Source organism: Nycticebus coucang, chromosome 1 (genome assembly GCF_027406575.1).
Source record: "Nycticebus coucang isolate mNycCou1 chromosome 1, mNycCou1.pri, whole genome shotgun sequence".
Classification (NCBI taxonomy): Eukaryota; Metazoa; Chordata; class Mammalia; order Primates; family Lorisidae; genus Nycticebus; species Nycticebus coucang.
Genome location: NC_069780.1, coordinates 68,546,832 through 68,573,156, shown reverse-complemented (window position 1 = coordinate 68,573,156; position 26,325 = coordinate 68,546,832). Strand labels below are relative to the sequence as shown.

Genomic DNA, 26,325 nt, shown 5'->3' with positions numbered 1-26,325 from the left:
AAAACTTTTTTTTAAAAGACTGGCAAAGAGAAAATAAATTAAAATCAAAGTAAATTGAAGAAAGAAAATAACAAATACAAGAAAGGAAACAGAAAGAGGAAAAAAAAGTGGAAAGGTTAGGTTTTTCTTTGAAAAAATCAATTGATACACTCCTGGCAAGAAAAAGGAAAGTACAAATTATCAATACTGGTTTTGAGAATGAGGAAAATGTGCATATTCTAAAAATGTTAAGAGGAATATAAGGGAATATTATGAATAATGAACAACTTTAGGGTAATGAATTCTACAATTTAGATGAAATGGAGAACTCCCTTAAAAATTGCAACTTAGGGCAGCGCCTGTGGCTTAGTGAGTAGGGCGCCAGCCCCATATGCCGAGGGTGGTGGGTTCAAACCCAGCCCCGGCCAAACTGCAACAAAAAAATAGCCGGGCATTGTGGCTGGCGCCTGTAGTCCCAGCTGCTCTGGAGGCTGAGGCAAGAGAATGGCGTAAGCTCAAGAGTTAGAGTTTGCTGTGAGCCGTGTGATGTCATGGCACTCTACCCAAGGGTGGTACAGTGAGACTCTGTCTCTATAAAAAAAAAAAAAATTGCAACTTATCAAAATTGACACACCAAGAAAAATATATAAGTATTCCTGTATCTGGTAAGCAAATTAATTTGTAATTCAATAAACTTTCTCATAGAGAAAACTCCAGGACAGCATGGCTTCACTGGTGAATCCTATCAAAAATTTAAGGAAAAAAGTTACAACATTATTTTATTTTATTTATTTATTTATTCACATATACATGTGTTTATTAGGTTTCCATTTTTTTGCCTTCACAAAATTAAAAAGGCTTAAAATTTAATAACAATAACAATGTTTAAGATAAGGACTAGAAACAAAAACCTCGTAAAGAACGAACAAACATAAATACATTCAGAAAAGGAATCAGACAATTGCTACATCAAAATATTAAGTAATAATAATAATAATAATACAAAGAAAGTAACATTCACATTGTCAAATAAGAGTATGTCTATTATAGAATGCTTTCACTCTGAGATTCAGTATGGAGTCATCAGTTAACTTTTTTTTTTTAAGTATCAAAAAATAAACAACTAATATTTATAAATAAAAGTAAAAGATAATTTTGAAAAACAGATCATGCCAAATCTTATAGACAATAGAAAAAGAAGAAATACTTCAAAATCATTCTACTTGATCTGGGTACACCTGATATTAAAATTGGAGAGAATATATTATTATAAAGGGGAAATTACAAACATATGTCACTTATTAATGAGGATGTAATATCCTAAAGAACATATTAAGAAGTTGAATTAAAAATTAATGTTTAAGTAATATACTTTGGTCAAAATTAAATCCAATTTATGTGAGAATTAGTCACTATTTTCTTTTCTTTTTCTTTTTCTTCTTTTCTTTTCCCTCATCCCCTCTCTCCTTCTCTGTCTGCTCTCCCCTTCCACTACCCACACCGTGTCATTAACTGTCATTAATTATCATCATATCAAAATTGAGTACATAGGATTCATGCTTCTCCATTCTTGTGATGCTTTACTAAGAATAATGTGTTCCGCTTCCATTCAAGTTAATATAAAGGCTATAAAGTCTCCATTTTTTTAATAGCTGAATAGTATTCCATGGTGTACATATACACAGCTTGTTAATCCATTCCTGGGTTGGGGGGCATTTAGGCTGTTTCCACATTTTGGCGATTGTAAATTGAGCTATGATAAACAGTCTAGTGCAAGTGTCCTTTTGATTAAAGGATTTTTTTCCTTCTGGGTAGATGCCCAGTAATGGGATTGCAGGATCAAATGGGAGGTCTAGGTTGAGTTCTTTGAGGTTTCTCCATACTTCCTTCCAAAAAGGTTATATTAGTTTGCAGTCTCACCAGCAGTGTAAAAGTGTTCCCTTCTCTCCACATCCACGCCAGCATCTGCAGTTTTGAGATTTTGTGATATAGGCCATTCTCGCTGGGGTTAGGTGATATCTCAGGATGGATTTAATTTGCATTTCTCTAATAATTAGGGATGATGAACATTTTTTAATATGTTTTCTAGCCATTCATCTGTCGTCTTTAGAGAAGATTCTATTCATCTCTCTTCCCCATTGATGTATGGGATTGTTGGGTTTTTTTCTTGTGGATTAATTGAAGTTCTGTATAGATCCTGGTTATTAAGTGTTTTGTCTGATTCAAAACATGCAAATATCCTTTCCCATTGGGTAGGTTGTCTATTTGCTTTGATTGTTGTCTCCTTAGCTGTACAGAAGCTTTTCAGTTTAATTAAATCCTATTTGTTTATTATTGCTATTGTTGCTATTGCCATGGCAGTCTTCATCATAAAGTCTTTCCAGTGTTTTTCCTACTCTTTCTTTGAGAATTTTTATTGTTTCATGCCTTAAATTTAAGTCCTTTATCCATCTTGAATCAATTTTTTTTGAGTAGAGAAAGGTATGGGTACAGTTTCAGTCTTTTATATATGGATATCCAATTCTCCCAGCACCATTTATTGAATAGCGAATCTTTCCCCCAGTGGATACTCTTGTTTGGTTTATCGAAGATTAGGTGGCTGTAAGTTGTTGGTTTCATTTCATGATTTTCCATTTGATTCCAAATGTCTATGTCTCTATTTTTATGCCAGTACCATGCTCTCTTAACCATTATGGCCTTATAATACAGCCTAAAATGCCCTGGTGTGGATGGCTTCACACCAGAATTTTATCAAACCTTCAAAGAAGATCTTATTCCTATACTGCAGAAATTATTCCAAAAAATTGAAGAGGAAGGAATCTTCCCCAACACGTTCTATGAAGCAAACATCTCCCTGATACCAAAACCAGGAAAAGACCCAACTAAAAAAGAGAATTTCAGACCAATTTCACTAATGAATATGGATGCAAAAATTATCAACAAAATCTTAGCCAATAATACTTATTATCAAACAAGTCATACGTCATGATCAAGTAGGTTTCATCCCAGGGATGCAAGGCTGGTTTAATACACGCAAGTCTATAAACGTTATTCACCATGTCAACAGAAGCAAAACCAAAGACTATATGATCCTCTCAATAGATGCAGAAAAAGCATTTGATCAAATCTAGCATCCTTTTCTAATTAGAACACTGAGGAGTATAGGCATAGGTGGCATATTTCTTAAACTGATTGAAGCTATCTATGACAAAACCACAGCTAACATTTTACCGAATGGAGTAAAACTGAAAACTTTTCCTCTTAGAACTGGAACTAGACAAGGTTGTCCTCTGTCATTGCTATTTAACATGATCCTGGAAGTTCTAGCCAATACAATTAGATAGACAAGAAAATAAAGGGCATCCGAATGGGAGCAGAGGAGGTCAAGCTCTCCCTTTTTGCTAATGATATGATCTTATACTTAGAGAACCCTAAAGACTCAACCACAAGACTCTTGGAAGTTATCAAAAAATACAGTAATGTCTCAAGGTATAAAATCAATGTCCACAAGTCAGTTGCCTTTGTATATGCCAACAACAGCCAAGATGAGAGGTTAATTAAGTACTCAACTCCCTTCACCATAGCCCCAAAGAAAATGAAATACTTAGGAATATACCTAACAAAAGAGGTGAAGGAACTCTATAAAGAAAATTATGAAACCCTAAGAAAGGAAATAGCAGAGGACATTAACAAACGGAAGAACAGTCTGTGCTTATGGCTGGGAAGAATCAACATTGTTAAAATGTCTATACTTCCCAGAGCAATTTACCAATTCAATGACATCCCTATTAAAATACCAACATCCTACTTTCAAGTCTTCGAAAAAATGATTCTGGATTTTGTATGGAACCATAAAAAACCCCATATAGCTAAGGTAGTTCTTAGTAATAAAAACAAAGCTGGGGGTATCACCATACCAGATGTTAGGCTGTATTAAAAAGTTACAATCTTATATAAAATTTCATTAAATATTAAGACTTCACAACTTATTTTATGAAGATATCATGATTCTGTAATCAAAGATACTATAAATACATTCTATTATCCCTATGAAAAGAGATTTTTAAAAACTTAACAAAACATTGGCAAATCAATTTCTTTATATGTAAAGAGGATAATATATTAAGAGTATTTGAAGTTTTTACCCAGAATGCAAGATTGGTTTAACACTTAAAAATTAATGATGTATTGTACCACATTAGCAATACATTAGATGTAATGTAGAAAGGAAGAAATTATATGATCAACTGGATGGATGGTGAATAAGCATTTGAATAATTCAACATTCATTTATGATAAAAACTTCAGAAAACCAGGAATAGGAAATGATCTATTTAATCTTGTATGTGCATTGGTAATAACTGTAAGGCAAACATTGTTCTTAATGAGGAAATTTTGAATACTTTTACTAAAACTGGGAATAGGCAAAGTGCCAGCTTGCTATTGAACATTGTCCTGGATGTCTTCATCATTGCAAAAAGACACGACAAAGGCAAAAGGCATCACACAGCAGAAAGAATAAATGCAACTCATTTTATTTATAGAAAAATTGTTTATAGAAAATCTTGACAAGTCTAAAATGTAGCTAATAAGTGTAATAGGTGAATATAGAAAAGTCATAAGATACAAGGCCGATTTTACACAAATTTATTTCTATCTACATGAAGAAATAATTAGAAAATAAATTTTAGATTCATTGCTTATAATCACATCCCCTAAACATAAAATACTCAGGAGAATTAATGAACAAGTTATATGTCATTGTAAAAACCACAAAATTTTACTTAGCAAATTTAATCCATATTTGATCTATGGATTTAAAAAAACAATTTTAGGGTAGCACCAGTAGCTCAGAGGAGTAGCGTGCGGGCCCCATGTGCTGGAGGTGGTGGGTTCAAACCCAGCCCTGGCCAAAAAACTGCAAAAAATTTTAAAAAAATCAAAAATTAAAAAACAATTTTATTAAAATGTTAATTCTCCAAAATTGATAAATAAATTCAATGCAATCCCAATCAATATCCCAGCAGATTGGGGGAGTAGTAGAAATAACCACACTGAGTCTCAATTTAAATATAAATGCACAGGACAAAGACTAGATAAAACATTCCTTCCCCTCTCCTCCCCCACCCCCTGCAAAAACCCCAAAGCCAAAGTTGGGCATTTACCTTTCCTAATTTCAGATTTACCGTAATGCTTTTATAACCCAGACAGTATGGTAGTGGCATAAGTGTGGACAAATAGATCAATGAATCAAAATAGAGTGTCTAAAAGTAGAGCTACATATAATATAGTAAGTTGATTTTGGGTATAGATGCCAAGGCATTTGTTGAGAAAATTCTTTGTAATAGTGTCTTTGGAACACCTGGATAACTCTATGCAACAGAATGAACAACACTTTTGACTCTCACTAGATGAATCACCATCCAAACTGCAAGAGCTAAAATGTAAAAGAAAACAAACCATTTTTATAAAATTGTGCAGCAAATCATTTCTAATAACATGGTCAAAAATGTACAAACCGTAAGTGAAAAAACTGGTAAATTAGAGTTTGTAAATATGTAAAATGTCTGCTCTTTGTAAGCCATTAAGAAAAAGAATTGGCAAGCCACAGCTTAGGAGATAACATTCCTGACAAGAAAATATATTTGACAAAATATTGTATCCAATATTAATTATTATAATAATAACTCATATCACATAATATTAAGAATATAAACTTCCCAATTAAAAACAGAAAAAGACTTGAATCCCTAATTCTCAAATGCAGATGTAACAAATGAGTAATAAGCATAATGAAAATGTTGAACATTACAGGTCATCAGAAAAAAGCAAATTAAAGCCACAATTATGACTACATGGGGACAGAAAATCTCCTATTAAGAAGTTTGGTCTAAGTCTCTCTCTCACCTCTCCTACATGAGAGGGACCCACTTCCAAGTCTCTTTGGAAGTGCTCTAAACTTTCTCTTTGTTCTTCCTAAGTAAAATCTCTTTGTGACCCTGGGGGGTAAAAAAAGAAAAAGACAAAGAAGTCTGGTCTGGCACAGTAGCCCATGCCAGCAATCCCAGCACTTTGGGAGGCTGAGGTGAGAGGATCACTTAAGGCCAGGAATGTGAGGCTGCAGTGAGGTCTGATCGTGTCACTGCACTGCAGCCTGCACGACAGGGCAAGATTCTGTCTATAAAAATTGAGAGAGAAAAAAAGGGGGCGAGATCTAGTAACTCTAAATGTTAGGAAGAATGTGGGGCAAATAGAATTCTCATACTTTGCTGGCAACAGTATGATATGGCACAACCACTTTGAAAACTCAAGATCTTAACAGCTAGCTTATTAGTATACAACAGTGGTTTCCAACCTGTTTTATCTCACAGCATGTGTGGCACATTTAAATTATGTTGATCAAAAAGAGTGAAATAAAGAACATACTGTGCTTTGAATTTCCTTCAAAAATAATTTAATTAATCATCTTTAATATTGTTTGCAGCACACCTAAGATCCTCTCACAGCACACTGGTTGAAAATCACTGGTATAAAAAGTGTATTTCTTGCTCAGATAAATTCCAATCTGGGTATTGCTGGCAGATGGAAGGCCTTCCATATGGTCATACAGGGATGCTGAATCTTTTCCTCTAATGGATCTGTGCTTCTTGGTGTCTGCCTCATTCAGCTAGTGGAAAGGGAAGGAGAGCATGGAGAATAATGCAGGAGGATTTTGTGGGATACATCTGGAATAAGTGTGCATAATGTTTATCTACATTCCATTAGCCACATCTCAGTCACCTCAATGCATGAAGGCCAGGGAGCACTGCCTAGGTAGGTACGTATATTGAAACAATGAGACAATGAATGTCTACTCAGTGCAGCTTTATCCATAGTGCTATATAGTGATGGATAGATGGAGGAGGCAATTTGTATGAGAAGAACACTACTTTTTGAAATTTAGTTGCCAGTTCTGCTAGTAAATGCATGCTACCTAGTACAAGAAATTTTAAATATTGTAGGTTAAGACCTTATGCTTAGAATCAGATTCATTCAATTCCCCATTTCTTAATTTAGCTCCCAATGAAGCCAGTTCGTGCAGTGGATCTTCTAGGAAGTCATTGATTTCTTTTCTAGTTCTAAGAAATTTGAGTTTTTACTTTTGTAAAACTGAAATCATGATGCATGTTCTTATTCATGCTAGATTTTTCCTGAAGGTCAAATTCAACAGGGTCTCTGAACTATACTTCAAAAAAATAAATAATTTTCCTTCTTAACTGGCAATGGAGTATTTATCTATATGTCATGTTTGCATAAACTCAGATTTTGTTGAATAAATATCGTTATTTATTGCTGTTTTGTGGCTCAGAGATAAAGACTACCAGCTTAGAAGCTAAATACTTAAGGTTGGTTGGTTGGTTTTTTTTTTTATGTTGTATAACATGATGTTTTAATATATGTGCACATTGTGGAATGAGTAAATCAAGATAAGTGGGAAATGTTGGTCAAAGGGCACAAAGTTTCAGTTAGATAACAGGAATAAGTTTTGGAGATCTACTATTTAGAATGGTGATTACAGTTAACAATAATGTACTGTATATTTGAAAACTGCTAAGACAGCAGATTTTAAATGTTTTCTTTTCTTTTTTGATTTTTATTTATTTTATTTTTTTATTAAATCATAGCTGTGTACATTGATATGATCATGAGGCATCATTCACTAGCTTTTTTTTTTTATTGTTGGGGATTCATTGAGAGTACAATAAGCCAGGTTACACTGATTGCAATTGTTAGGTAAAGTCCCTCTTGCAATCATGTCTTGCCCCCATAAAGTGTGACACACACCAAGCCCCCCCATACCTTAATTGTCATTAATTGTCCTCATATCAAAATTGAGTACATAGGATTCATGCTTCTCCATTCTTGTGATGCTTTACTAAGAATAATGTCTTCCACTTCCATCCAGGTTAATACAAAGGATGTAAAGTCTCCATTTTTTTTAATAGCTGAATAGTATTCCATGGTATACATATACCACAGCTTGTTAATCCATTCCTAGGTTGGTGGGCATTTAGGCTGTTTCCACATTTTGGCGATTGTAAATTGAGCTGCAATAAACAGTCTAGTACAAGTGTCCTTATGATAAAAGGATTTTTTTCCTTCTGGGTAGATGCCCAGTAATGGGATTGCAGGATCAAATGGAAGGTCAAGCTTGAGTGCTTTGAGGTTTCTCCATACTTCCTTCCAGAAAGGTTGTACTAGTTTGCAGTCCCACCAGCAGTGTAAAAGTGTTCCCTTCTCTCCACATCCACGCCAGCATCTGCAGTTTTGAGATTTTGTGATGTGGGCCATTCTCACTGGGGTTAGATGATATCTCAGGGTTGTTTTGATTTGCATTTCTCTAATATATAGGGATGATGAACATTTTTTCATGTGTTTGTTAGGCATTCGTCTGTCATCTTTAGAGAAAGTTCTATTCATGTCTCTTGCCCATTGATATATGGGATTGTTGGCTTTTTTCATGTGGATTAATTTGAGTTCTCTATAGATCCTAGTTATCAAGCTTTTGTCTGATTGAAAATATGCAAATATCCTTTCCCATTGTGTAGGTTGTCTCTTTGCTTTGGTTATTGTCTCCTTAGCTGTACAGAAGCTTTTCAGTTTAATGAAGTCCCATTTGTTTATTTTTGTTGTTGCAATTTCCATGGCAGTCTTCTTCATGAAGTCTTTCCGGAGGCCAATATCTTCCAGTGTTTTTCCTATGCTTTCTTTGAGGATTTTTATTGTTTCATGCCTTAAATTTAAGTCCTTTATCCATCTTGAATCAATTTTTGTGAGTGGGGAAAGGTGTGGGTCCCGTTTCAGTCTTTTACATGTAGACATCCAGTTCTCCCAACACCATTTATTGAATAGGGAGTCTTTCCCCCAAGGTAAGTTCTTGTTTGGTTTATAGAAGATTAGGTGGTTGTAAGATGTTAGTTTCACTTCTTGGTTTTCAATTCGATTCTAAGTGTCTATGTCTCTGTTTTTGAGCCAGTACCATGCTGTCTTGAGCACTATGGCTTTGTAGTACAGACTAAAATCTGGTATGCTGATGCCCCCAGCTTTATTTTTATTACTAAGAACTGCCTTAGCTATACAGGGTTTTTTCCGGTCATCATTCACTAGCTTTACAGACCGTTTACCAAGTTTCACATATACCCGGTTGGTTGGTTTTTTAATGAGAAAATTTCCACTGCAATTAGGTTTTAATAAAAATGTTCAAATAAAGATTGAACCTATGTCTGGATTCAGATTCCTTTTTCTCTTCTCTCAGCTTTTTGGCCTAATATTAAAGTCTTTTCTATCTTAGTAACTTTATATCTCCTTTGGTATCAGGTTCAAAAAAATTATCAGTCCATGCCTTCCATTCTCTAGAAAGTAGCAAACAAGGACTCTTGTGATTGAGTAGATATCTCTGCTTTCCCGCTCCAAATGACAAATTAATATTCTGATAAGTTCAATTCTTTGCTTATATAAATATTTTAAAAATAAGGATTATTATTAAATGAAAACTAAATACAGGATCCCTATTTGCAAGTGTCTTCATAATATTCCGACGAAGAAGTCTTTTCTGAAAAAGTCCTTAATTTACAAATGTTTTATTTCTTAAAATTACATACCAGTTGTTGTTTAAGTGGACTTTTTTTTTTTTTTTTTTTTTTGAGACAGAGTCTCACTCTATTGCCCTGGCCTCATAAACTCACAGCGACCTCAAACTCTTGGGTTCAAGTGGTCCTCTTGCCTCAGCGTCTCGAGTAGCTGGGACTACAGTTGCCTGCCACAATACCTAGTGGTTTTTCTATTTTTAGTAGAGGCAGGGTCTCATTCTTGCTCAGGCTGGTCTCCAGCTCCAAAATACCCAGCTAGTTTTTCTTTTTTTTTAGTAGAGACGGGGTCTGGCTCTTGCTCAAGCTGGTCTGGAACCCCTGATCTCAGGCAATCACCACCCCCCCTGCATCCAGAGTGCTGGTATGACAGGTGCAAGCCACAGCATCTGGCCCCTGGAATTTTTTTAATTGGTGATATACCAAGGCTTTTCTAATTCTAGGATTTGATTGCCAGTGGAAGCTTTAAGGTATGGCTATTGGATAGTGTGGCTTTCAATCTTAAAGGTAGTTTGTATCTAAGGTTTTGTTTAGTAACTGACTTAGTTTTTCAGAAATAAAACAAACTTTCGCCAGGTGTGTGTGTATTTTCAGCATGTATTTCTAATTGATGTTAATAAATTTCTCAAATTATATTTCTTTACCCTGACACTTTAATATTTATTGAACAAATCTATATTAAGTTTGCAAATTATGTTGATTTTTAAGTTGCTTATTTTTTTGTTGATATTGTCCCGCAGCATCAGTTTCTAAGTTATCAAAGTCATTATCATTAAATCTGGCTGGAAATGACAGCCCTCATATTTCATTCACCTCATTGTTTCAGGTTCTATTTTCTGGACTTTCTTAAATGTTAAATCTTCTTCTTAAGATACAGTGATACACGATGTCTCAGGACAGAAAAAGTTTTATTTTTATATTAGCCCTCTCACGATATACAACAGTCCTTATCAGCTGTTCTATTGTTGAGGCCCATGTTTCCAAGCATTAATTTAAAGATTCCCAGATTCCATCCACCTTTCTAAAATTAATTCAGAGCCCTGGATTCTATGACTATGCCATCTTTCCACTATCACGTTTTCCTCCGCTATCCAAGTAACAATAACCTTGCATCTGCATTCTACACAATGGCAAGAGATTCAGGTCCCTCCCCAACAATTTCTCAGAATCTCCAGTGAGTGTTTTTGAACGCTACAAATCTACTCTAGCTACTGCTTGTCTCTTTAGATCCAGCGTCTTCCCAGCTTCCTCTCTTCATGTATCCGCATTCATCTTAGCTTCCTGCCTTTCAGTTTGATCTAAGATATGCATGCAGACGCTACATGAGTTCATAAAGCACATGGTTGCAAGTTTGCAAAATTAACTAAGACCTAGAGAAACTGTGATACAGAAATGAAAACCTAAAAATGAATATCAGATGTGAGTGCTCCTTAAGTTCATCAGTAATCGCTCTCCTTTGCTTTACGAGTATATTAATAAAAATGCCATGAGGGGGAGCTATGACTGTAAAGTGGTAAAGATCTGGGCTGAATAAACTGTTCTGTTCTGACTTTATTACTTTTTCTAGAGTGCTCAGCATAATGTTTGAATGTATTATAATTACACTCAACAAATGGAGGCTGCTGCTGTGATCTGAGCACCACGATTATGCATTTTGATTGTCTAACCAGCCCTATTGTGAGACCCTTGACATTGTCCTACAGAATGCAAGCAAAAGCATAGCCTGTATCCAGCCATTATTCTTGATTCCTATCATTATGGCCATTCTTAGTTGTGTATTCCTGGGGACTCTTATGCTCCTCTAAATAAGATTTCTTTGGCATAAATCTTATTCTTGGTGACTATACTTAAAAAAAGAAGCCAAAAATTAACTCTGCACCATCATCTTTTCTCATACGAAAGGCTAATTTTTATGTCATTAAATGAAATATTGCATTATTTATTTCTTGAGCATCTTATATATGCCAGTCATTATTCTAAATGCTGGAAATGACATTATTTAAAAATGCACTTCTTGTTCTTTTCTCCTTATGGAGCTTATGATCCAGTGGGCACTATAAACTCTTCATTAATGAATCACACAAATAAATATATGGCGTGCCACAATGAAGTACTGGATCCCATAGAAGCAAATAATGGAGAATTGGACTAAGTCAAAAAGGTCAGGGAAGGCTTTTATTCCAGTACAAATCACTCTCAGTACAAATTACTTACTCCTCTGGTTCGCAGCTGGGTTAATACAAACTGATCCACACAGAGCTTATATTATGTGTCTAAAAGTGTTAATTAAATAGTGTCTCTTAGGCAACAGGGAGTCCATCACAAATACAATTGTACCTTTTACTTTTGAAGTTATTCAGTGATCAAAAATATTCAGTGTGAAGTACCGAGGAGGGATGGGGGTCAATGAATTATATTTTCCTTTTTACTTCATGTTTTGGAAGCACCTGATAGGTAGACACAGACATCAGGCAAATGGAGGTTTGCACACATGCTTTATTTACTGATGAAAGCTTGATGGGATGATATGACATAGTTGATACCAGATTGAGATTCCTCGGGAATTAACTTACCTACCAAGTCAGACGACCTTTGGCATGAGGCAGAGCTCACTATATTAGGCTTACCATAGGTAGGATACAAAAAAAAGACTGCAGTTTCTTCACATTCAAAACAGAATAGCCAAAATGAATAAGCAGGAAGAAGAGCAGAAAGCATCCTGAGGAATGGAAAGGCCACTCCCCTCCCCCAGCCGTGTTCCTTTCCTTCATTTCACCCATTTAGATTTAGCAGTCGGCCCTGTGGCTCACCAGACTGAAGTGTGCCCCCTGTGGCTCACCAGACTGAAGTGTGCAGGGGGGGGGGGCACACTTTCATACATTGTTTTCTGAGAAGAACTGCTCTCTGTTCATAAAGTTGAGACGAGTGCTGGTCCTTTGTGTATCTGATAGTAAGTTTAGTTTTTACCTCTGCATCTGTACTGTCTAGTAGAGTAGCCTCCAGCCACATATTGCTACTCAGATTCAAATTACAGTAGCACCTCTCTAAGTTGACCACACAAGAGATGGTGACAAACTGGTCAATATGTGGGAGGTGGTCGACATACTGTACTAGGCCTACTGCCCTGACATGTACACATGGTGCATGTACAGACTATGAAAATTAGGTCAACTTAAGGAGGTGCTCAATGTAGGGAGGGGGTCAACTATGGAGTTCTATTATGATTACAATCAAATGAAATAATTCAGTTCTTTGGTCACATTAGGCACCCATTAGTACTCAATAGCCAGTGCATTGTAGCTATTGGATACCAGAACAGAACAGATTGCTTCATCACAGAACCATCTTTTATATAGCAATATTCTAGAGGATACCAGAAAGGGTTAGGATAGTGTATGAATAGACTCCAGGGCCTTTCTCTACCCTAAGCCAAAATGCATGCATTGTATTTCTTATCCCAAAGCATGCCTAGTCACATATCCAATATGGCAACACATGACAAAAATGCTCCAATAGGCTCAGCGCCTGTAGCTCAGCGGCTAGGGCCCAAGCAACATACACCTGAGCTGGCGGGTTCGAACCCAGCCTGGGCCTGCAAAACAACAATGACAACTACAACCAAAAATAGCCAGGTACTGTGACAGGTGCCTGTGGTCCCAGCTACTTGGGAGGCTGAGGCAAAAGAATCGCTTAAGCCCAAGAGTTTGAGCTTGCTGTGAGCTGTGATGCCATGGCACTCTACCCAGGGCGACATAGTGAGATTCTGTCAAAAAAAAAAAAAAAAAATGTTCCAACAATACAATGCCAATAAATTATTTTTAAAATGTTATAAAACCCCTAATAAGGAGAAATTATAGCCAAAGATAAAGCCAAAAGAATTAAACTTCCAAGTTTTCTTTCCCTCGATTTCTCATTCTGTTCAGTCTCAGCTGGAGGGTCAGCTTGGAAGCTTGGGTAGAGCTGAGTTCTTTCATACACGTAGGGCTGTCTCTCCTTGTAACAGTCTAGTGAGGACCATATCTGCCTGATAATCTTTTTTTGGTCTCCTTGTCCACATTTTTCAGGGCTTAAGTAATTTTTATTACTTTAAGGATAGTAAAAATATTTTCTTCTGCCTCATGTTTTTCTATAGGAGAATGACTTGCCTCTCATGTTCATTTCCCCTGCTATTTTCTCACACGTTGGAGGAAGGCTCAGGAGAGGATTAAACAATTTAATCTGCTGCTTAAATTGGCTGTTTTTTTTTGTTTGTTTGTTTGTTTGTTTCCTCCGTACTGTTTCTGAAGACCTTCTTTCTTTTTGATTTTGGCCTGGGAAATTGTTTCTCTAGCATCTTCCTCTGAATTTTTTATTATAGGGCCTCCTGTAGTGAGAGATATGAAAATCTTCCATTTCTGGATCAACCTAAAGCCTGTAATATTTATACAAATCTTATTTATCTTCACCTCCCTGAACTGGATAACATTATCTCAGAGGCATTTTGTCATGGGGACAACATCTAATCTAGGCCTAGACGGGCTTTATCATTATCCTCCTTGGATTCCCTTGAGTGTGTCTCCTAAAATTCTTCCTCAGTTTGGAGTCGGAGCTCTACAAATATCTTGATCATGTCCTTTAGGGCAGTGGTATGCTGGCAAACTGCATCTCTAGAAAACAAAGCAGAAAACCCTGCTTTGAAGAGTTTGCCTGTTTTCCAGGTGGTACTTCCACCATGGCTGGTTGCAAGCTCCTCACAACTGGTCTCAGTGCAAATCTGAAGGAATGCGTCTTACGCGGGCAGCACTGCTTCGGGGAACTGTGATACCACAGCCTTGAAACTAACCCAGTAATGTCCTGAGTTTTTGATACCAGTCTGTATCTTTGCTCCTTAAATATAAGCTCAGTTTCTGCAATCTCTTTCTCTAGCCATATGGATTTTCAAGGGATGGTGTCACTATTGCCCATTTTATAGGCTCTGGAAGAACACCGTATCTCAATAGCTTTCTCAGTCCATCTCCCTAAGGAGAAAGCATTCTGATCTGTTCTCAATTTCTTTTTTCTTTTTTAAGACAGAGTCTCACTCTGTCACCCTGAGTAAAGTGCCTGGCGTTTACTCATAGCTCACAGCAACCTCAAACTCTTCGGTTCAAGTGGTCCTCCTGAGTAGCTGGGACTACAGGCACCTGCCAGGTAATTTATGGTGTCCCCGAAAATCCTTCCTTTTAAAATGGTCCTTCTTTCCCTCTTTAAGGTCTTAAGTCCCAAAGACTGCTCTCTCTGACCAATCAGCATCCTGGGGTTCGCTGAGTCTCTAGCTGGCTCCTTTCCTTTGATTTTTTTGGGGGTGGGGGAGATTTGTTTTTATTTGCTTTTCAATTCCTTGAAAGGTGATATTACTGGTTGTTTGGGGGATAACATTGTTCCTAAATAGCTGTGACAGGCTATTTTGAAGGCTTCCCTGTCAGTGTTCTGTATGACCTTCCATGTTTTGAAAGATCGTTTTTTAACAAATGACAGGTTAGGGCTTTTGATTGGGCATTTGACTGGTGCAAAAGCTACTGGAAAGAGCAAAATTTCAAAGCTTATTATTTCAAAATTGATAACGCTGGTTGCACTTTAAACAAATTAAAAAATGTACTTTCTGCTTACAATGGTATCTTTCTCTCCCTTTATTGGCCATGCCTGTAGTTTTAATCCTCAATGTGTCTTTATCCTGAGCTTACAGTAAGGAATTTTGTAAACAAACACCAGGATTTTTGTAGGCTATTAACTTTTTCTATTTTAATTTAAAATGATTACTCAGCTGATACCCATATATTGCTGCCTTATGTCTTTTTCTCTCGTAGGTACGTATTTAACTATTTCTCTTGTTTCCTCACTCTCATGAGGACACGAACAGCAATGCTGGTGTGATCATTATTACTTTGTAGCTCACCCACAGTCATCTCTTTTACCACTTCCTGTGTACTAGACCATACAAAATGGAATACATACTCCTTTCTTGAGAAGTATAACTACCTGTTCTAAGAAATAGATCTCAATCCTATCTAAACTTTCCATTGCTACATCAAATGCCTGTCAATTTGTGTTTAGGTAATTAAAACCACTGTCCTTATGTTTTTACCTGAAATTAGATTTAGTAGTTTTACCTCAGATACAGGAGGGTTAAACTCCTATTTTTTTCCTAAAGCTCATAAAAGCAAATCATCTGAGAGCCTGTTTGAAATGCAGTTTACCCCAATTATACTGCCTGAGAATCTTAGCCCCAAGTAATTCTGGTATGCCATATGCTTAAAAACTGTTAATTTAATAGATAAATTTGCTTTGCTTTTTCTTTCTTTTTTTATTGTTTGTAATTCATTGAGGGTATAAAGAATTCGGTTACACTAAAAAAAAAAAAATTAGGTCACACTGATTGCATTTGTTAGATGAAGTCCCTCTTATAATTGTTTCCTGCCCCCAAGAGGTGTGCCATACACTGCTCAATATAGATTTTCATCTCTTACTGTATACAAGGATGTATGATAGTGTGAAGAGCCAAAAGAGAGGTAGGTTTGAGAGGGGTGTGATGCAGTACTCTCAACTACTCAGGAGGCTGAGGTGGGAGGACAACCTGAGCCCAGGAGTTTGAGGACAGTCTGGGCAACATAGGGAAACCTTGTCTCAAAAATATGTAGACTTGTATAACAATATACAAATAAACACACAACAGCCACTATAATATAAACAATGTAGGAATCCCAAGTGGGGAGAACATCCTTACTGGAATATGTAAGGCGCTTCTGTCAGGTTGGCAAAGTGCCAGCAGGTAGCAACCTGCTAAAAGCTGCCTCCTATAGAGGAAATCTGCAGAGGCCACACAACAAAACTGGTAAGGGAGAGGACTGGAAAGGGAGAGATTTTAAAATGTCCTGAATGCATTTTTGAGGAATTTTTTAATCTTTTATTATCTGAGTATGAAAATAACACCCTCAGAAATTCCCTGTTCTGACTTTTCCCCAAGGTATTTCCACTGCTCATTTAGAATGACTTTCCTTCTGAGCCCCTGTTTCCTGTCCTCCCTGAAGTACTTGCTGCTTATACTCACATTTTTCTAACTGTCCTTTCATCTCCAACTATTTCAGATGCCAGTTTACGGAAGCTGTTATTTATCACCAGTTCATTCATTTTACCCACTTTGTATCTCTAGCGTCAGTATAGACAAATGCATGCTACCTTCCTAGGATCAATTGAGCCTCATAAATCTTTAACTACAGTGACTATAGTAGGGTGTGAAGGACATGGCCAGCTATTCCTCAGAGATCCTTGTTCACTTCCCAGTGTAAAGTTATGGCTTCCCAGCTGAGTCATGGATACTTCCAGACGTGGCCCATGAAGTATTCATTCTCTCTCTCTTTCCCTCTGTCCCCATTGTATGTCCATTTTCAGGGTGATCAAGTGACCTGTCCACAATATGAGAGGGTCTCTCTCTCTGCGTTTCTGAAGAACTTTGTAAAGCAGAGTTTTCTCCTTACCCTCTTGGTTTTGTCAGTCAAAAATTGAATCAGTGAGCTAATAACTTATATCTAAGAGACTGAGATTTCAGGGTTAGCTATTACAAAAACTAGTATTAGCATAGCATTTAAGAACCCAATGAATAAATTTTGAACAAGTGAATCAGGACAAATTACTTTCAACTAGTGTTAAGTAAAGGTTTTGCTCTCATTTATCAAAGCATCTGTAAGTGTGGAACATACAGATCTGTTGATTTCCAAGAGCAGAAAAAATGCCCAGTCTGTACTGGCAATCAGAAAGATGACTAACAGTAATGTACGTTTGATTTCAACCCCACTTAATACTTTCCCTGTTCATTGGTCAAAGGAAAATCTTAAATACAAATGAAATGACATTTATCAACAGTTTCATTGATTTTTACTTCTTCATATAGTGAAAGACTTAAGGGATCTAATTATTTACTGGAAATCAAGTCATCAAAGGTTAAGTGTCTAAATCATATTATTATCTAAATTATCTGAGGGACCTTGATTTTCTAAGTCATCACATTGAGGTGCAGAACGAGGACTGAGAATTGGTACACAGATTGCCAGATTCCCAGTTTTGTGCAGTTTTCACTGTTTTGTTTTGTCTGTGTACTTAAAGAAAAACTTTAAAAGTAGAAAAATTTCCCTCTCCAAAACACAAATGTCTGCAGTTTGTATTGCACTCCAAATTTCTTTTTAAACCATAGCCCAGTGTAACTTTATATTCTTCTGATGGGAGTCAAAGAGTGATGAGTTTATGATCAGAGGCGATAGAACAGACATGCCTCTGATGTAGCAATTCACATCCCTCCTTTGGAGCAACAAGTTACCTCGGGAAAGCAGAGACTGATACGATATCAAAGTAACAAGCCTGTGAAGTAGATGCAAAAGTCTTTTGACTTGCAGGAGCTGTACAATGATTCTGAGGCGCTGATTCTCGGTATCTGAAATGGAAGCAGAAAGAATAGATGTTGGAGATACATTCAGGGGGAAAAGAACATTTCGGGAATATATATTTTGACTCAGTAATAAGGAAGAACTTTTTCACAGTCTATCAAGAGTTAAAATATTTGATTTTCTTCCTGAGATAGTGCTAAACCGAGCTCAGTATCACTGGAGATTATAACTTCGTCAGGGTGTGAGGCAAAGGTCATTCAAATGGCAGATGGATGGTTGAACACAATGACATTTTTTCATTTTTTCCACAGTCCTTTGCAGGACCTTTCTAGCTTGAGATGCTGCATATGCATGGCTTTTTATTTGACGCTATCAACTACATTAATTGGTCAGAATTTTCTTTGTTTTCTTTGTACAAGTATTTTCCCCCTAATAGGTAATACATACTTTCTCAAAGAATTTGAGAATTTTTAAAAAGATCAAAGTAAAACTTTTGTTGTAGTTTTGCCATCTGCACAATTAGGTTTCTTAGCTGCAAACCTAGAATATACTCTAGCTGGTTTAAAATAAAAGGAATTCATTTGGAGACATTCAGCAGGGTGGACTGAGCCCATAAATACGATGCCAAAGCCCATGATACTTCTAAAATTTGGAAAAAAAGGAATTTTTAGTTAAAGAAATTTTACTATACTATATTACCATATCTATCCTTATATTAATACAGTCATAAAATATGATTATGTACACATATGCTTGAGAGTGTGTGTGTGGGTGTGCATGTGTGCGTATGTGTGTAGAGGAAGAGGCTGGTGAAGGCAAAAGTACATAGGGTCCACTAAAATCTTAAAGAACAGAGGCTCCAGCATGCAGGCCACCCTCCCAAGAGTCCCAACCCCCACTAGACAGTGCTCCAGGCGAAACGGGCTGCTGCTAGCACAGGCTTCTTCACCCATACTGCTGACGCTGAGTCCGAGGGCAGAGCGCTGCCTCCCTGCCTCCCTGCCTCTGAGAGCTGGCAGACGTCTCAGCTCTCCAAACAGATGGAGTCTGTGTGGCTGAGTTGAAGCCTTTACGATGATATCATAAAAGCGTAGGCCATGTACTCACACCCTATGTGGAAGGAAGACTGAGATTTCTGGCATCTGTCTTGGTGATGTGTGAACTTGTAAAGTGGGACATTTCCCACACGTAAGAGAGATATTCCAAAGATTCTGGACAGCCATATCCACCACACAAATACAATCACTGCCAGCTCCTTGACACATGGGTTTTGTTTTTGTTTAATAGTTTTTAAAAAGCTATACCTATAGCTATTGAATATTTACTAGGTGATGGGTATTGTTTACACTGAATTATCTCATTTGATGATTAATCAAAAGTAACATCATTTGGGGATAGACTGTATTGTTACTAATTTTATATGAGAAAGCAGGCTCAAAGAGGCTAAGTAACTTGTCCACTGAGATAAAATTAAAGAGTAGTAAGATGGGATTTTATGCTGAGTCTTACCTGCTACACCACACTGTGGTTATAAATGAGATATACAACTTTAAACACCACTTTTTAACAATAGCATTTTTATACTTAGTATAAGCCATTATAAATGTGAATTTTAAGCTCTTTGAGAACATCTTTTTCATAGTGACCTAATATTCCATCAAATTAACACTATATAGTCAAAGATTTGTTTTTGAATATTTAGGAGGCTTCTAATTTTTTTCTACTTAAGTCATGTTGTAGTAATTCTTTGTGTATACAACTCCTTTCTGTATTTAGAATACTTCCCTAGATTAGAAACTTAGAATTACTAGATCAAAGACTATGAAAACATATTTTTGAGAAGCTAATGCCACACTTTTGTTTATTTTGATGATGAAGAAACATGCTCATTGATTCATCCAGGCAACATTACACACATTTATCGCATGCCTCCCACATGCCGGCTGTGATACCTGTAATACTGCGATGAATATTTAATAGTCATTTGCCTAAAGACTGTTATGGTTTAGTGGGTGTTAAAGTAGGATGTTTCTGAAATGAGCGTCTCCTGCTAACTACATATGGTGAGAATGCTTCTTAGCTTTTCTGGGACATTATAGGAACACTTTTAGAGAGTTCTTAGAAAATACTCTTGGAGATGTAGGAAATGTAAGTATTCAAAGCCCAAAATATCATCAAGTATGGACTTTTTCTGTCTCCTTTGCCAATTTGTTAGATGAAATATTGTCAATCATTGTTTATAATGGTTATTTCCTTGAGAATCAATGAGGCTGAACATTTTTCCATATGTTCGTTAATAAGTTGTTTCTTGTGAAGTATCCTTTGAATATTCGTTTCATTTAGTATTTGTATAAATTAGATTTTGATGTATAACAGATCATTTCATTTCTGCTTTTATTTATTTATTTTTTTTAACCTAAGGAAGTTTTTTACATAGTCCAATATGCCAGGGATTTTCTTTGTAATTTCTAGCACTTACAACCTTCAGAAGTAGAACTACTATACAAAAGATGTATAAGTAACAAATCCCACATTTGATGTTGCATTTTAATGGCATAATACATTTGGAATTTATGTCCACATCTAATAGGACATATTTAATTTTATTCAAGGAAGCTTGGCAATTTTCTTAATTATTAAAACTTTTTTTATTAATTTGTGGTACTCATTTTAGTACCTTTGGTTCCTTTCTGTATGTATCCATAGAGTCCTATGCTCATTTATATCAATTTCTATGATAACTAAAATTCCAGAGGAATTATATTGTCCCCTTAATAACTAGCATGGTGCTTGGCACATGACAAACATTACATGCTGCCTGTAATAGTGACATGAATATTTAATAGTCATTTGCTGTGTTGAATTAATGAATACATAAAATTAGATGTTTCTGGGATACCCATATTTACAATTTCTTTCTTTTTTTTTTTTTTTTTGAGACAGAATCTCACTATGTTGCCCTCGTTAGGGTGCTGTGGTGTCATAGCTCACGGCAACCTCAAACTCTTGGGCTTCAATGATTCTCTTGCCTCAGCCTCCCAGTAGCTGAGCCTATACAACAATTTCCAAGCCATCTTTGCTCCGTGTTAAATGTTGGGTCACAGTAATATATTTTTATCATTAAAGCAAAACCTCTCATTAATATTAATATTCAGAATTTGCTTTATGATTCACAACTCTTTCTTCAAACGAACTTCAGAAAATTTTAATAGGCTCTACAATTGTGCCCATGAGAATTTTCATTAAAATTATAATAAAAGTATAAATTTATTTCAGAAGTGAATATTGATATTGTAAATCCTTTCTCAACTTAAACATATATTAAAGTCTCCTATTTCTTTCTATAGCTTTTTATAAATGTTTACAGTTATTAATGATTATTTTATTGATTTTGTTACTGTTGTACTGATTTGGATTATTATTCCTGCAATTAGGAGTTAAATTTTTATTTTGAAAGTTTTATTTTCTATTTATTATTATTATATAAAAGTTAAAACTGCTAATTTACTTTGCATCCTAGGACTTTGCTTGGATTATTTTATTAATTGTAACATAAATATTTTAATAGTTGTTCAGGTGACCTGAAGAATATTGAGAATGGTGTCATTGTTATTTAAATTCAACTTTGCCTTTACAATAAAGGATGACAATTGGGCAGGAAAAGTAAGATTTTTTTTATTTTTTATTTATTTTTTATTTTTTTTTTTTGTAGAGACAGAGTCTCACTTGATGGTCCTCAGTAGAGTGCCGTGGCCTCACACAGCTCACAGCAACCTCCAACTCCTGGGCTTGAGCGATTCTCTTGCCTCAGCCTCCCGAGTAGCTGGGACTACAGGCGCCCACCACAATGCCCAGCTATTTTTTGGTTGCAGTTTGGCCGGGGCTGGGTTTGAACCCGCCACCCTCGTTATATGGGGCCGGCGCCTTACCGACTGAGCCACAGGTGCCGCCCGAAAAGTAAGATTTTTAAAACTCACTTTTGAAGATCAGATTGAATTTGTACATCTATCTTAGAAATAATTTCTTATAATAGATTTTGGAATGTAAATAATACGCATTTGTGAGGTAGATATTTAAATGCTGGACTGTTTAGGGGACATATGTGGGTTTTTCAGAACCCATGAGGAACACCATAGTCCACAATTCCCTGGTTTAGCATAGTTTTCTCCTGTTCTTGTCTATACTCCACCCACTTAGTGACTGCCTTTGGCTAAATACCCTGTTTCCCCGACAGTGTCTTATTTTAAGATGTGCTCCCAAAGATGCACTAGGTCTTATTTTCAGGGGACGTCTTATCTTTCCTGTAAGTAGGTCTTATTTTTTGGAGGATGTCTTATTTTTGGAGGATGTCTTATTTTCGGGGAAACAGGGTAGCTGCAAACCTCTCACTAAGGAGGGTGCATGACCTCGAATCTCCCAGGCTATGTGGAGTCATCATGAGGCAGCTTAGGCTTTGCTATCTTCCATGAACAACATGGAAAAGACAAATTGCCAGCTTTGACCTTGGCAATATTCCACCACAAAAGGAACTTTAGGATAAAAGATGAAACAGGATGTGATAAAAATCCACCTTCAGGGCCACAAAGGTATAGGGACAGGAAGCAAAGAAGGCACCGGCCCATATGGCATAAGGTTTACTCCAAATTGTTTTCAGAATGTCCCACATTTTAATACTAACCAATAATAATTAACTCAATTTTATTTATTTATTTATTTTTTATTTTTATTTTTTATTTTTTTGGAGGCCGAGTCGTACTTTGTTACCCTTGGTAGAGTGTTGTGGTGTCACAGCTCACAGCAACCTCCAACTCCTGGGCTTAGGTGATTCTCTTCCTCAGCCTCCCAAGTAGCTGGGACTACAGGTGCCCGCCACAACTCCCGGTTATTTTTTGTTACAGTTGCCATTGTTGTTTAGCTGGCCCGGGCCAGGTTCAAACCGGCCACCCTCAGTGTATGTGGCTGGTGCCCTAACGACTGTGCTACAGGTGCCGAGCCAATTAATTCAATTTAAAATCCAAAAGTTGTTTAAAATAGGATCTTGTATTTTCTACTTAAATAAAACTTTATATGCCAATTAACAACAATATGTATTTGGTCATGTATTGTGAAGGTAATGATAAGTATTAAATAAGGCTTTTCATTTGCATTACCCCTTTGGGATGTGTATTTACAGTGACCATACACCTCAGTGGGTTTGAGTAAATATTGGTTCTTAATACTTGATGGGAGCTTGTTTTGTTATTCATTAGTATTGAATAGTATTAATGAATAACACTATAGTGGGAAAAAAAGTGTTTCTATATCATAAATATGGTGCTTTGCACTTGCACAATTATCCAGTTTATATTTAATGTATTTAGTCTTTACTACATGAAGTTTTGCCATTTCTCAGTATGCTTTGTGAGTAGGTTAAAAAAATATTTAAGGGCTTATTTAGACACCTTGGACCATGTGTGACTGTGTTGACTTTTTTACATTCACAGTATTTTCAAGGTAGACTCATCACTTTTGCAGATGTAGTGATACCTCAAAATATCCAGAGGAAATGTGCAAGCTGCTTTGGTGGTAAGAACAGGACACTGCCATCTGCTGTGTGTACAGCAGAGCACAATGTTTAGCTTTGAGTAGATCTGAAGAAGAAAAAAGATAAATTATAATTTTGTTCAAGTGTTATACTAAAGCTACTATCTCAGACTTCTAATGGCCATGACTAATTGGATCACAGTTTCTTTTGCAAAATCTACCTGAAAAAAGCTTGATATAGCAAACATGACTTTACTAAATAACTGGTATGTTATATTTTTGTGTTTTGTGTTTAGCAATCAGTAGATAGTTTATAATTCTTTAGTTGTAGCTAAGTGATTAATTTCATGCTTTCTCTTTTTTTTTTTTTTTTTATTGTTGGGGATTCATTGAGGGTACAATAAGCCAGGTTACACTGATTGCAATTGTTAGGTAAAGTCCCTCTTGCAATCATGTCTTGCCCCCATAAAGTGTGACACACACTAAGGCCCCACCCTCCTCCCTCCATCATGCTTTCTCTTTTTATGAAAATTTTCTTTTCTTTTTTTCTTTTTTTTTTTTTTTAAGAGACAGAGTCTCACTTTGTCACCCTCGGTAGAGTGCTGTGGGGTCACAGCTCACAGCAACCTCCAATTCCCAGGCTTAGGCTATTCTCTTGCCTCAGCCTTCCAAGTAGCTGGGACTACAGGCCGCTGCCACAATGCCTGGCTATTTTTTTGTTGCAGTTTGGCCGGGGCCGGGTTCAAACCTGCCACCCTTGGTATATGGGGCCAGCACCCTACCCACTGAGCCACAGGCACCGCCTGAAAATTTCCTTTTCTAGCATTTATTTATCTTAAAAGCAACTCTGGATCTATCACACTAAAAAAATAAGAAATCTGAAGACAAGTTGGGATAAGGTATTTTGTTTTCCCCAAATTAAATGAAGCCTGGTGTAATTTAAAGCTTGCTTTGTGTATTTTCATCTTCCTATTTTAAAAACAATACGTAGTGAAGAGTGATATATGATAATATGAATTAGAAAATCCTGTGTTACCTCTGCATATTGACACTCGTAGAGCAAAATTTTATTGTAAATAAGGTACGGTGGTTAAAGGACAATGTTAGCTCAGTAAGTTATCATTATTTTTTTGACAGATAAATGACATCTTGGTAATTAGTAGTAAATTTACAATTTGAAAATTGTTATTGCTGGTAACAAAATAGGAAAAAGTATTAGGAGGCATTTTTTATACACTTATTCAATAATATATAACAAATATTTTGATAAACAATATGACATAGTGGTAAAATGCCCAAACTCTGGAACCAGACCACTGGGTTCAAATTCAAATACTAATACTTAAACTAGATGTGGGACTCTGAGTTACCTCACTGTCTTTGCCAAACTCTCTATCCATAATGTGTGTGATAATAGTACCTACTTTACAGGGTGGCTGTTTCAGGGCCCCACGACTATCCTCAGGCTCCCATGATTCACTGGAAGAACTTACAAGACTCTAAAAAGCTGTATAATCATAATCATTTTTCATAACAGGGAAAGACTATGGGTTAAAATTAGCAAGGAGAAAAGCTCATGAGGCAAAGTCTAGGAATGAATTTCCAGGTATTCTCTTCCCATATGCTTAAGGCTTCCAGCAACAAGTGTGGGACATGTGTGAAGTGAGGGGACCAGGGAAGCTCAGCTGAACTTTGCTCCCTCAAGTCTCACATCACTGGCTGTCAGTCACATGAGCAGCAGCACTGGTTAATTGACCTCAGTTACTCAGACTCCAGGTCTCCTTCCCTCCAGAGAAAAACTTTACCTTAAATTATATTTTATTTTATTTTTTCTGATTATTAAATCATAGCTGTGTACATTAATGCGATCATGGGGCACCATACACTGGCTTTATACAGTTTGACACATTTGCATCACACTGGTTGACAAAGCCTTCCTGGCATTTTCTTAGTTATTGTGTTAAGACAATTATATTCTACATATACTAATTTTCACATGTATCCTTGTAAGATGCACCGCAGGTGTAATCCCACCAATCACCCTCCTAAATTACATTTGAGAATAAACGTATCTGATCAAACTGGAACAGCAAAGCCAAAGGACTCATGTGTACTAAAATACCCTCATCGGGCAGCCTATTCAAGAGCTGAGAGGGTATTTGGAGGGGAGACTGCGCAGTTTTGAGTGACCCAGGCCTGCTGCGTTAACCCTTTTGTGTCCAGTGGCTATACATGCAAGGAATAAATAAATTAATCTATATAATTCAGAATAGTGCTTAGCATAGCATAATGCTTGGCATATATAAGCAGTAAATAAGGATCAACTGTTATTTCTTCTAGTGGAGTTTGTGAGCTGAATGAAACAGATTACTTTGGAAGAAAAATAAGAAATAGCTACTTGTATGTTCTGTGAATCTTGTGCTGATGCTAAGTCCCCAAGTTTGTAACGATGAGCATTATAAGTATATTAAATATTTTATCTAGGGGTGTTTTAGTAAAAAAATTTCCAGCGAAACATTGACTCCTAACATTGTATCTTTTGGTCCTTTGCAGAGCCCTGAAAACAGAAAAACAAAGAGAACTGTTGAGGAAAACAACATAAATCAGGTATAAGACTCATTCTCAACCCATAACATTCTTTTAAACAGATTATTAATTAGAGCTTACTAACAAAATATTTCATGATAATTCCAGTTTGGTGTTTTAGAATACAAATGACTTCATGTTATACATAGCTGACCATATCCTAAAAAGAAATTAATTTTCATTGTACATTAAACTAATTTTGAGGGTTTCAGTTA

General features: G+C 36.3%; 1 protein-coding gene across 4 annotated transcripts in view; it reads left to right on the top strand.

Annotated features, from left to right (window-relative positions):
- The window catches only part of INPP4B (inositol polyphosphate-4-phosphatase type II B), an 881,338-nt gene that overhangs the window by 433,857 nt on the left and 421,156 nt on the right, over window positions 1-26,325 (top strand). For all 4 annotated transcript variants that reach the window (XM_053582182.1, XM_053582180.1, XM_053582181.1 and 1 more), the window contains one exon: window positions 26,078-26,131. The gene's annotated coding sequence lies outside the window, so the exon portion shown is untranslated. The remainder of the gene's footprint in view (window positions 1-26,077; window positions 26,132-26,325) is intronic.